Here is a 16,956-nt window from a genome sequence, read left to right as displayed (position 1 = left end):
GAAGAGCACTCAAAGGAGCAGACTGGATGGGTCCTGACCACTGGGGACTGAGGAGAGGAAGCCAACATGATGTATTTTGGGGGAATGGAGGTTCCAACAGCAAATGTGGGGAAGTAAGTTAAAGAGGATGATTGCCCATGCTTTTGCCTTTATTGAGTTTGGGGTGCTCACTGTATGGGATGGGAACTATTTACTTACGCAACTGGTGACTGGAATCTCTAGGATTAGAGACTGGGAGATAAGTTGCAGCTAGACATAAAAATTGAAGTTTCGGGGCACCTGGGTGGCTCAGTGGGTTAAGCCTGATCTCAGGTCATGATCTCAGGATCCTTGGATCAAGCCCCATATCAGGCTCTTTGCTTGGCGGGGAGCCTGCTTCTCTCTCTCTCTCTGCCTGCCTCTCTGCCTACTTGTGATCTCTCTCTGTCAAATAAATAAATAAAATCTTTTAAAAAAATTGAAGTTTATCTGGAATTAGGTGGTTGGTGTAACATTAGGGGGAAAAAAGATGCCAACAAAGGGAGAAAGCAAATAAACTGAAGCCAGAGTGTTGAAGAATGCATGGCACTGAGGAGAGCCTTTGTTTGAAAGTGTGCAAGCAGATGAGTGATACATGATATTTTATGGCTTGTTACAGAGACAAGGAAACCCAAAGGTAGGACTACCTACTGTGGTAGTACAAGCTCTCATTGTATGCTTACTTGCTGGCTTCTGGGGTACTTACAGGACAAAGATGGGATGGAGTATCATCCAACAGGAGGAGAAGTGGGGCTGGTCTTGTGATGGAGGAAATAGGTGCAGACACAATATGATATAGGGGATTGGCTCACCCCAGGTCTTGCCAGCCTGTAAGCACTTCTGTTACCTACACTGCCTTCTCCTTTTTAGCATAGAGCTGCTATATATTTTTTTAAAGATTTTATTCATTTGAAAGAGAACATGAGCAGAGGGGAGAAGCAGAGGCAGAGGGAGAAGTAGACTCCCTGCTGAGAAGGGTGCCCAATGTGGGGCTTGATCTCAGTACCTGGAAATCACAACCTGATCTGGAGGCAGATGCTTAACAAACTGAGCCACCCAGGTGCCCCTGGAACTGCTATCTTTGTTGCCAGGGGTTTTCCTTCAGAAAGTCATTTTTAAGACTACACATACATTCATTCATTCCTTTATTCAGCACATATTTATTGGCATATTGTGATAGAGCTAGGAGTGCAAAATGACATAATTCCTGCCCTCATCTTATTAGGGAATGTAAACAATAAGAGACAAATGTATACACACAAACAAATGAATATATAATTATATGCATGATAAATGCCATAGTAAGAGTGTCATAGTGCACCATACTTTAAAAAGGTGGAGATGCTATAAACATTCGGGTACAATAGCCAGACTATGGAAAGAACCTAGATGTCCATCAACAGATGAATGGATAAAGAAGATGTGGTATATATACACAATGGAATACTATGCAGCCATCAAAAGAAATGAAATCTTGCCATTTGCGACGACGTGGATGGAGCTAGAGCGTATCATGCTTAGTGAAATAAGTCAATCGGAGAAAGACAACTATCATATGATCTCCCTGATATGAGGACATGGAGAAGCAACATGGGGGGTAGGGGGATAGGAGAAGAATAAATGAAACAAGATGGGATTGGGAGGGAGACAAACCATAAATGACTCTTAATCTCACAAAACAAACTGGGGGTTGCTGGGGGGAGGTGGGATTGGGAGAGGGGGAGCGGGCTATGGACATTGGGGAGGGGAGGCGAACCATAAGAGACTATGGACTCTGAAAAAGAACCTGAGGGTTTTGAAGGGTCAGGGGTGGGAGGTTGGGGGAACAGGTGGTGGGTAATGGGGAGGGCACGTTTTGCATGGAGCACTGGGTGTTGTGCAAAAAGAATGAATACTGTTACGCTGAAAAAATAAATAAAATGGAAAAAAAAAAAGAAAAAAAAAGAAAAAATAAAAAGGTGGAGATGGGTGATGGGGAGTCAATGAAGGTGACTGTTGGAAGTGATAGTCAGACTAAGACAGAAACTGAGTTGGCATTCACCAGGTTTGTGTGGATGGGAAAGCCTTCTAGACAGAGAGAAATACCAAGGCAGGAGGAGCAGAACATTGGAGGCAGGAAGACCAGAAGAACTGAATAAAGCTGGGGGCACAAATACCAGAGTAGCCTATGATGCTGATGGACAGTGGATGAGGCCAGATTCTGAGGAACTTTGCAGGACATTTTAAGAACATGAGATTTTAGGGATGCCTCGGTGGCTCAGTCAGTTAAACATCTGCCTTTGGTTCAGGTCATGATTCCAGAGTCCTGGGGTTGAGTCCCACATCAGACTTCTTGCTCAGCGGGGAGTCTGGTTCCCCCTCTCCCGAAGCTCTCCCCGCTTGTGCTCCCTCTCTCTCTCTCTCTGACAAACAAATAAATAAAATCTTAAAACAGAAGAAAAATGTAAGATTTTATTCCACTTGACTTTGCATTTTTAAAAGTTTGGAAAAAATAAATGGTGATTTGCAAGAATGGCTGAGAGAGATAAATTAGCATTTCTACTGCAGGGATCCAGGTGATAAAAGATGGTGGCATGGGCTGCTTATGTAGCAGTGGAGATCTGCTAATTTTCTTGATAATTTGGAAAATACTTAATAGAAGATACAAAAGTATGATTGGTGATAGAATTAAGAGTGCTTTGTTCTTCAACAATGCCCCCTGCACCTTGACTCCATGCACGTGTCTGAAAACTTTCCTAATATTTGAAACGCCACATACATGTCACTCATTGAGATTCACTGAAGTTAAGTCATTCCTTAAAATATACGTAGTCATATTTCTTTTAAGACTGTTTTTTAAATTCACAAAAATTTATGGTGATAGTGACATGACAAGAGCCATATTAGATCCTGGGGATGCAAATGTGAATAAAAAAAAAAAAATCTGTGCTTGATGAGCTGCCAGATCTTGCTTTGTTTATGAATTTTGTCAAGGACATAGTGGAGTTTTTGCTATGAGAGAGCAATGCCATTTATTGCACAATATAATAAGTCCAATTAAAAGATTGGGAAATTAGCTCTGCTAGTATAAGAGACATAGTATTTATAACAGAATTTACACTTTAGAAAGATAGGAACAGATATTACCTCTTTTGATTCTAACAATGATCCTCCAAGTTTGTGGTTAGTTAGTTAGTGTCTGGCTGATATTTAAGTTAAATCTGTATTCATAAACATAGTTACCATTGGCTACTTCTGCATTTGTATGAAGCAGACATGTCAATATATTAAAACATGGTCATTCTAGCCAGGTAGGATATACACTGAATTAAATAATTAAATAATTATTTAAATAATCAAATAATTATATAATATTTATGTTATATAATTATTAATAATATTATAATAGTTTTGTAATATACAATAGAATAATATAATAATGTTTATATTATATAATTATTAATAATAATTAAATAATTAAATAAAACAATGAAATGTCCCAACAGCATAAGCACAAAAATAGTATAACCCTCGTGCTGTATTTTAACTACTTCAATGATAGTTTCCCACAGCATAAATAAGAAATCAACTCCAAACACATGAACATTGTGTGTGTATTTCCCTTTGTCTTGATGTGGTACACTTGGGTTCACCATGACATTGAACCGCATTACCAACTTTAAATGCTGTTGCCAGGTTTTTTTTATTTGATTGTATCTCCATTTATCCTTGCTCCATTTTATGTGAAAGAGGTTGGAGATATCATTAATCACTTTCACTGAGACTATCTCTATTTATCTATTGATCAGATGACAGACAATAAATGTTATTTAATGGATCTGACATAGCATAATCTCTCCGTGCTCAACTTCAAATCCCACCCGTAATACCCTTGTTGCTTAAACTTCAAGTAGATCATCTACAAAGAAGTTTTTAGTATATTTATGTATCCTTTAGAGATTTTAACCTCCTAAGCAATAGTGACTAGGCTCACATTTCTAGGCTGTGAACATTAATGCCAGTATTTCGTGATTCTGTTCCATGAATCCCCATGTTCCCCTTTTTCCCCCCAGAGGAAGTAGCATCAGAGAATAACAACTGTGGTTCCTTGAATCCAGAGGAATGGCCCACATCATTGGGCAGATGTAGTGAGGTACCTGTCCGCAGGGAGGAAAAGAGCTACTGAGAAAGGGTGCGGTATGCATGTAGGCCAAGCAGACAGCGGTCCGGCCGGCATGATCTGAAGGACCCCGAAAGTGTTTCCTCTCCCTCTTCCACCTTCAACATAGCCCACTTGCCTTTAGGCACTGCGTTCCTATAGAAAAGATTGATCATTAAACATAGTGAAGAATTTCTTATCTTGAGCAGGCCACTCTTAAAATGTCAGTGCTCTGAGATGTAGCAGAAATTTTTAACCAGTAGCAAAAAACTACTTAGCTCATTTAACCAAAGGTTTCTACCCTGGAATTCCTTGCTGAGGTATTGTGACCTTTGGAAATGAGACACATGTGGTAGGTACTTGCAGTGAGGGTCAAAACAAGTAACTGTCTTCTCTGTCTGAGCTTGGCCTACCACGTTGACCTTATTATCCTGTCCCCTTGAGCCCAGGCTACCCTCTCTAACACTGCGTTATGTAGTCACATATGTCTCCCTTCTACTCTGTTCTCAAAATCCCCTTCCCTGCCCTGCCTCAGGTGATTGCTGACTCAAAATACCAGTCAGGGTGAGGGAGTGAGTCACTACTTGGGAACCTTAAGCAACGTGTGACTATTTCGTTTGTGCCCCTGAGGAGGATATTGGGATCCCTGACACAATGGAAGAAAGAGTTAGAAGGATCTGAGCCATGAGGACTGCCAGGAGGTGGGACCAAGGATTCAATGCTGTCAGCCCCTCTCTCTGCTCTTGCTGCTTGTCTCTGCTCCTTGAGGCTTCATTCCCCTCTGATGCTGAGGAACATTTTCCATCTAGTTCAGCTTAGTAATTCCAGCTGAAAAGGAATTTTGTTTTCTCCTGGTATCTGTATAGCAGGTCTAGGGAAAGATTGGTAATTCCTACTTGGCCTTTATGCCTCTTGGAGAACCAATCACTGGATCCAAAGGAATGGGGAAATAGGACTGGACAGAGCTTGGTTATGGATCCACTCTTAGCCAGAGGTCAGGATCCATAACCTGGAGAAGGTGGAGGGGCAAAGACATATGGGCCGCCAAACAGTAGCTGTGTAGTATACTATAATCTGAGACCCATCTGAGGAGGAAAAGCTTTGTGAAGCTTTTCCTGACCCTGCAGTGGGAGTGGGCACCCTTCCCTCATGCCTCTGCCTATCAATAAATGTGAACCATTCATTGTATTAGATTTGTGTATTTACCTATATTGACACTCTAAGCTTGCCGATGATAATACTCTTGGAATGTTTTCAGATAAATGCTGTATCTCCGATTAGCTCTTCCTCCTAGATTCAGGAGTGTGTTAGTGACTGGTATGAAGGGTGTGGTTAGGCTAAATGACCAGAAAGTCATTTCAACTCCATGCCACATATTATCAGCCCTCTTGGGAGAAGCCAGCCCTATTCAGAGGACATTCTAGGTTTTAGCCTTCTTTGGGCCTTCTTATAGCAAAATATTTCAAACAACGTTGAGTATTGTGTTTCAATTTAAGACCAACAGGCTTATAAAAATAATCTGTGTTCCAGCAAGTGGGCCTTTACTAATTTTCCTTTTTTATTACTGAAACTTGATTTTGAAGGATTTTATTATTCCATGGTTTTAAAAAAAAAAGCATAATGAACACCCACATACCCACCATCCATCTTTAGGGGTAAAACATTATAAACTTACAAAGATAGTTAAAGCCCATTTAGGCACCTCCCTGATAACAATTGAATTCCCTTACTTGCCCCTCCCAGAGATAACTATCTTGAATTTGGTATTTCTTATTCCTATGTATTTCTTCATACTTTTTCTTCTTTAGTTAAGTTTAGTTACAAAAGAATGGATAAACAAGCCTCTGCCCCACGAGGAAATAGACCAGTAGCATTGGCATTTCTCACCCTGTTATTGGCTGTGTTCAAATGTCTTTCCATACATGGTCATCCTCCCAAGGATTTGACATCAACTCTATCAGTATTATTGAGTAAATGACACGAAGCTACAAAGAGGCAAACAGGAATGTGCTCAAGGACAAAACCCAGGTCCCAAGCTTGCTGAGGGAGAGAGAATATCTCTAGGGTGTGTCTTTCATGCTCCTTATCAGACCAGGTGTTTCTCAACATCCTGCTAATAGAATGACATTTAATTTTAATTCTATACCAGATATCTGGATGGTCATCCATGATGGATAAGTCAAAACTATGGAAGTCTTTGAAAGTGATTTGATTCTGAATTCCTGCTTTCTTTGTATGTAGTAAGAATTGGTTTTTAGAATTGTCTGGCCTTCTAGGAACAAGCATAATGAAGTGGAAGAAGCTGGGGTACATGGCTGTACCAGTTAGTGGCTCTGTGACTTTGGGCAGTCATTTATGTACTCTTAGTCTAGGTACAATGATACCTGTTCTGCCTGATTTTCACAGTTGCTTCTAGAAAAAAAAAAGTGAGATTAATTCATGTGGCTCATAAACTGTAAAAACACCATAAATATAAAGGATGATATCTTTGGTGGACACTGTTCTGTTTCCCATCATGGGGGCAGAAATGATGGACGTCTTTATTTTGCCTGAGTAAATATTTTTTAGACTTGAGGCTCAATCATGAGAACTCTAATTATTTCCATTTAATGTAAGATTTTAGCATTTGACAAATGGTCTTATATTCATTTGCTTTGACATATTCCTAGTCCTGAATCCAGATGTCAAAATCTATCTACTTACTGATTATGTAAAAAAAAGAGGTAAATATGAATTCTCTCTTGTACTGTAGCTTCAGGAGAGGCTCCAAGACCTGGGAATACAAAACAATATTATGACATATATAATGACAAAAACTTCACCTTCTAAAGCAAGGTGCTTGAGTTTCAGCTCTGTCCATGGAACTTTCTGCAACAATGGAAATTTTCAATATCTGTGTTATCCAGTATGGTAGCCACCAGCCACATGTGAGTATTGAGACTAGAAATATGGCTCATGAGATCGAGAGACTGAATTGTATTTTATTTTACTGTGGTCAGTTTAAAGGTAAATGTATAGAACCACAAGTGGTTGGTGGGTGCTGTGTCAGACAGTGCAGATTTAGATGATAGATGTTGATCTTGCAGAACAAGTAGTTAAAATGTAGTGCACCTCCTACCTAACACATGAAAGACTGGCTAAAGCAGCTGACTCAGATGGATCGTCTCCCCCAGCTTGCTGAGCAAAGATGGCCAACAGTAGACCAGGTATGGGTCTCTTAGAGGAGAGGATCATGCATCATTCTAATAGAGACCCACCCAAGAAGTGTGAGGTGACTTCAGGTGAGAGGAAGACACCAGACAACAGGGGCTACTGAAAAAGTAAAGTCTTAAGTGATCAGCAGGAATAGGCATCACCATGCCAGGCAGGCAATCCACAACTTTAGTATAAATCCCTGTGGAACCCTCAGGAAGACCTAACTCAGAAAAGACTGTTTTAGAAATCTGAAATGCTCAGACAATATCAGAGCTAGGTTTTAAAGGTTTTGGTAGAGGAAGACCTCTTCTTTCCTATGTTGCTCTTCCCTCTCTTGACCCCGGGCTCCATGCTCAACCCTGGAGGACCAGTGGCTTCCTAGTGAGTGGAGGAAGAAGAATCAAGAGAGGGAAATGGTACAAAGCCAACCACATTCTTTCCATCACAAATTTCTCAGCCTGAGGAAGACCCAAGCTGAGGGAAGGAAGACGTTTTCAAGAGAATTTGAGGTTGTATTGGATTAGACTGGAATTTTTCATATGTGAAAGCAATCAGAAAAGTCATTTCATCTACCTAGGGTTTCATCCAGAATCTGAGAAAAATCATTTGACAGCATGAGTTTAAATGAGAATTGGTTAGAAACCCTAAATTTCTCTCTTGCACCTGCTGAGTCTAGTTCATTTAATAAACTGATTACAATACTAAGGATAATTGTACATTATTAATGATACATTAATAGTGATGGTGATGAATGGCTAACATTTGTCAAGTATTTACAGCCTGCTAGGTACTCTTCTGAGCACTTTATCTGTTTTAACCCCTCAGCTGGAGATACATATGGAACTGATTCCTCCCTATCTGAGATAGTTCAGAAAACTGAACCATTAGAATTTTGGAGTCTCACTGGAAGATAAAAATTACACCTACTGGACAATCATTATCATCTTATAGTAAACACATTTATCAAGCACTTCACATGCATTATTTCATTTAATACTTTAACAGTGCTATGAAATAATAGCACTGTTCATTTTATGGATGAGTAAGTTGAGGTTTAGAGGAATGAAGTCGGTTTACATAATGGTGAGTGTAGGCTAGGAATCTAAGGCGGTTGGGCCTCAGTGTCTTGCTTTTTGTCCATATTCTACATAGGAGGAAAGGACCCATGTTCACCTTTTTTCTCTTCTTGAAAACAAACACATTAGTTATAAAGAACAAGAAAATATCTTGCTCAAGCAAAACTTTAAATTGGTAAGTCTGAACATTGCAAAACCCCCTTGGGTACTAGTTAATAATTAAATTAGTTTCTTCTCTTGTCCCAGACTCTTAACATTAGTATGGGAAAAGTGAATACAGAAAATGGCTCAAATTGACAGTTGGTCTGTATTACTGTAAATACAGGAAAAACAAAAACAAGGGGCAACTCTTCATTTCTGACTGCCTTGAGTACTCCTGATCCTTCCAAATCATCTTCCTCTCCCCTTGACTTCATTGTTGTTCTTAAAATGAATTCCAAAACCCAAGAGAGGGATAAGACTCTTACCAAGAAGAAAAGGAAGAAGCTAGGCTGTTATGGTTCAGTGTATTTTGAACTCTTGAAATTTGGGGCCTATTTATACTTCAAGACAAACAGAGATCATGTTAACAATAGCAGATGTTGTAAGGGAAGGATAGAGTTTTTTATAGGCAGATCTATGTGGGGTCAGAAGCAATAGGCTCTTCCTGTGGAGGAAGTTGGATGGGCAGCTGCAGTTTGGCTAGAAAAGCCTAGTTATTGTATTACAGTCTAGGCCGAGATCACAGTGCAGTGCCCATCTCTGTTGGTTGGATGCTTGTGCAAATTTGCTGCTCCTTACACAATTTTCTGCTTGTCCCAGGCATTACTTCCAAAACTCAGTAGGTGGTTCAAATGCAAGGAAAACATCTAAGCATTTTGAAGGAGCTAGGAGATGCCTCGTATTTGCAAATATGATTGGAAGCATTTATCTTTCCTTCCCCACCACATCTTCTAAATATTAGCATTTAATAAAATACACATTTCTTTCATTTATTTTGAACTCCCTCCAAAGCCAGCAAATACCAGAACCTCAAATGTTATGATAGGATAGGTTCTTTATTGGTTTGTTTTCTTTTCATTCTTTCTGTTTTTACTGTGTGATTCTTTTTCATTATAAATCCTTATGTTTCCAACTCAAGGAGCCTGACTAATCAGAAGGGCTTCCAGCAGAGGTAGACAAATATTCTCAGTGCTGTCCTGAGACCCTACAGATGCAGATAGCTCTGCTATTCACAGGAAATGAAGAAGTCAGGTCCATCAGAGACAGGGGATTTCCTCTTCAGATAAAGTATGTTAGCTGTTGCATATTACTGATATAAAACTCAGGAGTAGAGACAAGATGGTTTCAGATGGTGGGGGAAATGGCCCCTTCTTATCCAGGATGCCTCTGAAAACAAAGCCTGAGACAAAGGTTATTTATTTGGGAGGTAAATCTAGGGAACAAATGTGGGGGACAGGAGTAGTGAAATGAAGGAGGGAATGCAACTCAAGATGGGGCTTATAGGAGATACTTGATCTTGTGAGACCTTCTGAGAACTTATGAAATGTATCTCAATACTAACCATGGGCAAAGACAGAACACACAAGACACAGGTTCATATCTCTGATTGGTCAAAAGTAGCTCCAACTCAAACATGTTCTGTTTGCACATGTATAATTGCAAGAGGGTGCATCATGAAGTAGCATCAGAGAAATCTGGAGTCAGAAGGCAAGTAGATCTCTCTTCGGATTTCTTGTACATCGAACTGAGAGCTGTGTCAGTAGCTGGAGAAAAAGTTAATACCATGGAGATTTGAAGAGGCATATGGAGTTATCCAACATAAGCTTCCTCAAAAAATGGTAATTATAGGGTTGTGGTTCAGAGCTAACTCAGAAAGCTATAAATTGAGGCCCCATCTGGATTATTTCCCAGCTATGTATCTGGAGCAAGTCATTTGCTCCCAGCTCCAGTTTTCTCATTTATTAATTAATGGCATTTATATAGTTGTTGAGATGAGTAAAATAAGTCACATAAGTTTCGTGCCTAGTACATTGTATATACGCGATAAATTTTATCATTGATATTTAATAGTATTAATATTAAACATATATTTGATGAGTTTGGTCTATAGCTCAGATCAATGGTGGCAAAGCTCTATTTAGAGAAGTGAAAGGAAATTTTCTTTTTAAGTTTTTATATTTATTTGAGAGAGATAATGTGAGAGGGAAAGAGATCACGAGCAGGAGGAAGGGGTTGAAAGAAAAGCCAGCTCCCCGTTGGAGCAGGGAGCCCCATTCTGTACTAGATCCCAGCACCCCTGGGGGTCATGACCTAAGCCAAAGGCAGATGCTTAACCATCTGAGCCATCCACATGCCCCATAGAGAAATGAAAAGGAAGTTTTGAAGAGATGTAGGATTCATACATTTGAATGGATCACTATGATTCCTATACACATGAAGTACATTATAGACTGCTATTCTTTAAGATGACTCTCAGGTATGAAGATCCAGTTACTCCAAATCACTAAAAAAAAAGAGTACAATATAAAAAAAAGATATTTTGTTATTTGGTATGTTTAATTATATTTAAATTTATGGGAGAAAATTTAAACGGTCCTGTCACTGACCCCAAAAGAGACTTATATCTGCAGGAATATTTGCTACCTTTGTCCTCCATGAAACAAGGGTGTTGAACTAGACCATTCTTAAAATTAATTTCAATTCTTAAATTCTGATTCCAGAATAACTTATTTTATCATTCCTGAATATTGATTAGCCACAATATCTAGTTCCGTAGTCATGCCCCTCTCCCAAAGTGACTTACCTATATATGGCATGGATGAAAAAAGACCTTCTGGTAAATATAGTCATTAAATGTAATTATACTGAGTGCTCCAAATAGGGTTGATATCCCAATGTTTGTCATTTACAATATAGGATGTGTTTTCACAATGATTATGTTAGGAAAAAAAAAGTCAGATTTCTGGGTCAAAACAAAAACCTATTTTAATCATGATGGTCTACAAGCTCAGTATTTTACTAATAGTTTTACTGGATTTTGAACAGTGTGTTACAAGGATTCTTTTCCCTACAGGAAGTGTTCTGCCGGTTGATACAAAGGTCACTGTGGTTTCTGCTCCCATGGTCTTAGGAAGCCTCTTTCCCAGGGAGTAGGACCTTTTTTCCAAGTACCCAAACTTACTCCAAAGTGGGACATTTTTGAGAGGGAAAGAGGGAACTACTAATAATTTTTCTGTGATGACAAGTATAAATCATCATTGTCCAAAGAACACAAGGATGTATGGTTGTCCTAGTCATATGCCCCTCAAAGTGTATGCCCTATGTGTAGACACAGTAATATGGAAGCTGTATTTATATTCATTTTTCATTGTAATTATTCACCAATGTTTCCTGGGGATCTACTGTGTAGATCTACTATATCTGGGGATATCTACTATATCTGAGGTATCTACTATATCTGGGGATAGTGTAATAAACAACATGGTTACCTGACTTTGCAGAACTTGGAGGCTAGTGTGAGATGGAGACATTAAATAATTGCAGTAATTCATGAGTGTGATAACCAAGGAAGTCTAGGGTGTCAAGGGAGTACCCAGTAGGGGGTCCTGGCTAATAATTTAAGGCGGGGCTTAGCAAATTTTTCTGTAAAGGGTCTAGTAAATATGGTAGGTTTTCACTATTTTAGGCCTTAAGGGCCATATATGGTCTCTCTCCTCCTCCTCCTTATCTTCCTTTTTCTCCTCTTTTTCTCCTTTTAAAATCCTTTAGAAGTTTTAAAACCATTCTTAGCTTGAGGCCTGTAACCAAACAAGCCATAAGCAAATTTGGCCCATGGGCCATAGTTTGTCAGTGCCTTATCTTGGAGATAAGGAAAGCTTTTTGGAGCAAGTGGCATGCAAGCTGAGGTTTGAAATATGAATGAATGAGCCAGCCAGGTAAAGCATCAGTAGGAAGAAGTGGAGGAATAACATGTGTAAAGCGCAGAGACCAGAGACTGCATTGTATCTTTAAAGAATCAAAAGAAACTCAACCTGGCTGAGATGTGAGAGATGACCCTGAGATGTGAGAGATCTGTTCCTGGAATGTTTTATAATCCATGTTAAGGATTTTAGGCTAGATCCTAATGGTCTAGACAGGTTCACAAAGGATGTTACATGAAGGGGTATCATGATCGGATCTGCATGGGGGGCAAGAGAGGTAGCAAGGAGTCCAGTATGGTGGCAAAGTCCAAAGGAGAGAGAATGAGGCAGCAAAGACTGGAATGATGATATGACAAATATATGGGTTCAGTGCAGTTTGTGAGGTGAGATTGGCTGGATCTGTTGTCTGATTGAATGTCAGGGATGAGGAAGAGAAAGGAAGCAAGGATGACTTCCCGGGTCTTCCTTAAATTAGTTTTCTTCTTTAAACAAGTTGGTGGCTTACGGCAACATTGACTGAACATGAACCCTAGAAGTGGAACAGTTTTCGAAAATAACAATGTAGTTTTAGGCATGCTAAATATGAGGTATATGCTAGATATCCAAGAGGTGATATCCAATAACAAGTTAGATGTACAGCTCTATTGTTCACATGAGAGGTTAGAGATTTGAAGATCATCTTATAGATGGGAACTAAGACCACAGGACTGAATGAAATTGCATAGGTAGAATAAGAAAGTCCTCCCAAAGTTGAAGGAATGGCTAGGCAAGGAAGATCTCACAAAGTATACAAGAAAGAATACACAGATATGTAGGAGGAAAATTGGAATATTGTAGAGAACTAAATTCAAGGAATGAAAGCATTTCACAATGGATGGCATGGTTCTAGTATTAAATGCTGCAGCTAGGGAAAACAGAATCGGGTTGGAGAAGAAATTACTGGGCCTAGTAACATAGACTTCATTGTTGATCTTGATACAAGCAGTTTCAGAGAAGTGGCAGGGTTGGAAGACAGACAGCCTTGGGTTGAGGAGTGAGTGAGAGTACATGGAAATGGTGAAAGTAAAACCTGTTATCGAGAAGCAAAACAAGTTAAAAGGTTGGAGGAAAAAGAAGGAAACAAGATGGTAGCTAGAGCTGGATGTGAGAATGGGGACAGGATTTGCTAAAATAGGGGAGGTCTTGAACATGTTTTAATGTGCATGAGAAAAAGTTAATATAAGAAATAACGTAAGGCGAGAGGAGCAAGGTTATTTGAGAAACCAGGAGGATGTAGGATTCAAAGCACAGGTGGAAGAAAACAAGATTGCCAGTGGGGCCAACCAGCCTGTGCTCTGGCCACTAAAACATTCTTCCTGGCATAGGGCTGAATCATACTGGAGTTCTTTGTTCTTATTTTCATAATGGTACACTTTGGGCTAGAGGTAGCCTTATACAGAAGTAGGAGCATCACAATTGAGGCAATAGAAAGCAGAAAGGATGCATGAAGATGCTTGTCAATTGTTTTTCAGACAGAATTGACAGTTCTATATTCTTCCTTATTGTGAATCCCAATCTTTTTAACTGGGAGACAGCCCCCACTTTCAGTGTCAAAAACTTAGAAAACTGTCACAATAGTAATAATTTCTTAATTATCTATTGATACTGGAAAAACACATGTTGACATAAGGGTACTATATATTCAGCAAATCTTTTAATCACCATACATCTATGTAAATTTTTTAAAGAGTTGGTAATCTATGTGTCAAATATCACTTTTCAAGTCTATACAATGCTTGTTTAGCATATGAATCCTCAGATTTTCTGCAATAATTTTGATAATAATAATTTAACTTACAGTAACTTAGCCATAGCTCAGACCCACAAGTTAAGGTCCTGGGCTCAACTGTTGCTTTTAGTAAAGATAATCTTACATGTAAAAGATAATAGTATTTCCTTGACTTTCAAAGAATGGATGTGAAATTCATTTTTATTTCAGAAGAGAATCAGTTTCACATTTTCCTAGGCATTTCATGTAAGAGTTTGGCCAGAGATAGGACTATAGAGAAAAGGCATGAATGGACAGGTGATAACATGGGACAGAGTTTAGGGACTGAAGAGGAGTGTCATGATTGAATAGATGGAAAATGGTTTCTGGTGTTTATTTATTTTTTTTAAAGATTTTATTTATTTATTTGTCAGAGAGAGAGAGAGAGAGTGAGCACTGGCAGGCAGAGGCAGAGGGAGAAGCAGGCTCCCTGCCGAGCAAGGAGCCCCATATGGGACTCGATCCCAGGACGCTGGGATCATGACCTGAGCTGAAGGCAGCTGCTTAACCAACTGAGCCACCCAGGTGTCCCGGTTTCTGGTGTTTAAATGAGTCTTCTTCCATCTATTTCACTTGTTCCTCTTCCTCTACATGTTCCTCCTCTTCTTCCTTCTTCTCTCTCTCTTACCAGCAATACTACATATTTTCTACCAATATAGGTCAATCCTGGAGTGAGATGGGAATTATAGATGGTTTATGAAGTTGTCCTTCATAGGGATGAGAAAGGACAATCAATTGCAGATAGAGAGGAAGGTCCTTCTTGGGGCTGCAGTGCCTCTTATGTAGGTGAAAAGTGTTTTTTCCAGTTGCTCATGTGCACATAGGGATATTTATACATTGGGCTTACATAAATTGTGAATGACTTTCCTTCCATGTATAAGAAAATAAAACAAGAATCTATGATCCACAGATGGAGAACTCGGGATGGGGATAACAGACACAACAGACACAAATATAAGTGAGTTGTTTCAATTGTTGAAGAAATACCAAGAAAGGAGTATGTAGAGGATGAAAAATTCTGTCCACTTAGTTTCATTGGCTAGGATCCAGCAAATTAGACCAACATAAGACAGATTAATGAGAGAAAAACAAACAGAAGTCTACTAACATGTAAATCACCAATATACATGGAGAACTCAGTGATGAGTAACTCAAAAGAGTGGTTAGAACTTGAGCTTATATAGCATGTTAGCAAAGAAAATGAATTGTGTGGAAAAGTAGCAAGACAAATAAAGGGACTTTGAGCCTCTAGGGGTTGTAAATTGTGGAAAGGAAAATACGTAGAGAAATTAATAGTAGGCAAGGGTTACATAGCAAAGTTTATTATGTAGATTCCTCTGGTATCATCTCTGGGCTGATAGGGGCCTAGAGTCTCAGATGAACTTCAGTCCTTCCTAGGAGGGAGAGGAGAGGATTCATCTTTAAAGATGTATCTCTTATCTTTAGGCAAAGAGGGGGAATGCAGAGAGCTTTTCTTGTTTCTGCTACTTCTTAATTGCCTTCAGCTCAGTATAAACCAACATGCCAAAGTGGCATTTTTGGGGGAGGCATATCCTGCTACCTTTCAAGTCTCCTGGTAACCACTGTCAGACTTGGATTTCCCCCCATCCTTAATTCACTTCTGTGGTTGTAATGAGGGAAAATTGCACTTGATTCCTATAAGTTTGACCCTGGGGCATTTAACATTTTTAAGCACCATCTGTATCTCCTAAGAGACTTCATTTTGATCTAAATTAATATTAAGTTAATTAAGTTGAATTTTTATTCTTAGAGATTGATAATCTATGTATGATGCATCCCTGTATGTAGGGCATGGAGGATAATTTCAGCTCAAAAGTATCTGTGATTTGTAAGTGTTCTCTGCCCATTACAGAACATATGTAATTTTCTGGCATTACTAGTGACTGAATTTGGGGCCAACTCAGGCAAAACTGTGAGGTAGGCAAAGATATTCTTTGGCATTTGACTTCTTACTTCCTCTTTCTACTTTAAGCATCTTCTGGCCTCATTTCCAGTTGTTACTTAGGTATTTTCACTTTAATAGAAAGTTGCTGGGGAGGGGAAAGCCTTCAAGGCCCTACTAGATAATTCTTTCCCCCATAGGATTTTAGTTGGAAATGGCACCCTGCAGGAGAGGCATTCTCTGGAGAAGGGCAGCCAGGAGTTTGTGCTGTGGGCAGTGCAGGCCTGTCACAGGGGGTCCTGAGCATTAGCTCTGAGATGGGTCTTTTCTTGTGTCTTCAAACGATTCTTGAGGTCCCTTGATCCTGCATCCCCCTGTGGCTACTGCCTCATCTCTTCATTGTTGGTGTCTTCAGAGAGAAGTCTGCCCTCATTGACTCCTTCTTATTTCTCACTCATATCTGCCTGCTCATTGTTGCTTCTTCCCCCATTACTTCATGGAAATTGCACCAATGCACATCAGTAATTATAAATTGACTGGATGTTTTCTTCTGATCTATATCGTCTCTGCTGAATTTAACTCAGAGTCTTCTCCCTGATTCTTAAAATCTTATCCTTCTTTGGTTTCTCAGCAGGGCGATGTGTTCCCCTGGTTCTGCCACCTCTCAGTTCTAGAGGAACTAGTGGACACGGGGTTGGGATTGAGGGTGGGAAACATAATATCTAGAAGCGTTCCCTATTTCTTGATATGGACAATTGAATTTTCTCAATTCTTATATCGAGTACTATGAAAACAAATATTCAAGCCCCCTTTTGACTTGATTGCTGGTCTGGACCCTGGCAAAATAGAAAATTTGGAGCCATCACTGCCCAGGCACCGCCTCCTCTGCATATTGTCCTTCTCTTCAGTCTTCTTCT

At 39.5% G+C, this 16,956-nt stretch overlaps 1 protein-coding gene across 1 annotated transcript in view; it reads left to right on the top strand.

Annotated features, from left to right (window-relative positions):
• The window catches only part of LOC123941759 (fibrocystin), a 361,193-nt gene extending 359,048 nt beyond the window's left edge, over positions 1-2,145 (top strand). The window contains exon 62 of the mRNA XM_046005454.1: positions 2,135-2,145. The gene's annotated coding sequence lies outside the window, so the exon portion shown is untranslated. The remainder of the gene's footprint in view (positions 1-2,134) is intronic.
• Positions 2,146-16,956: the final 14,811 nt, after the last annotated feature.

Source organism: Meles meles, chromosome 5 (assembly GCF_922984935.1).
Source record: "Meles meles chromosome 5, mMelMel3.1 paternal haplotype, whole genome shotgun sequence".
Lineage (NCBI taxonomy): Eukaryota > Metazoa > Chordata > Mammalia > Carnivora > Mustelidae > Meles > Meles meles.
The sequence above is the reverse complement of the archived record's forward strand: the minus strand, read 5'-3'. Positions and strand labels throughout refer to the sequence as shown.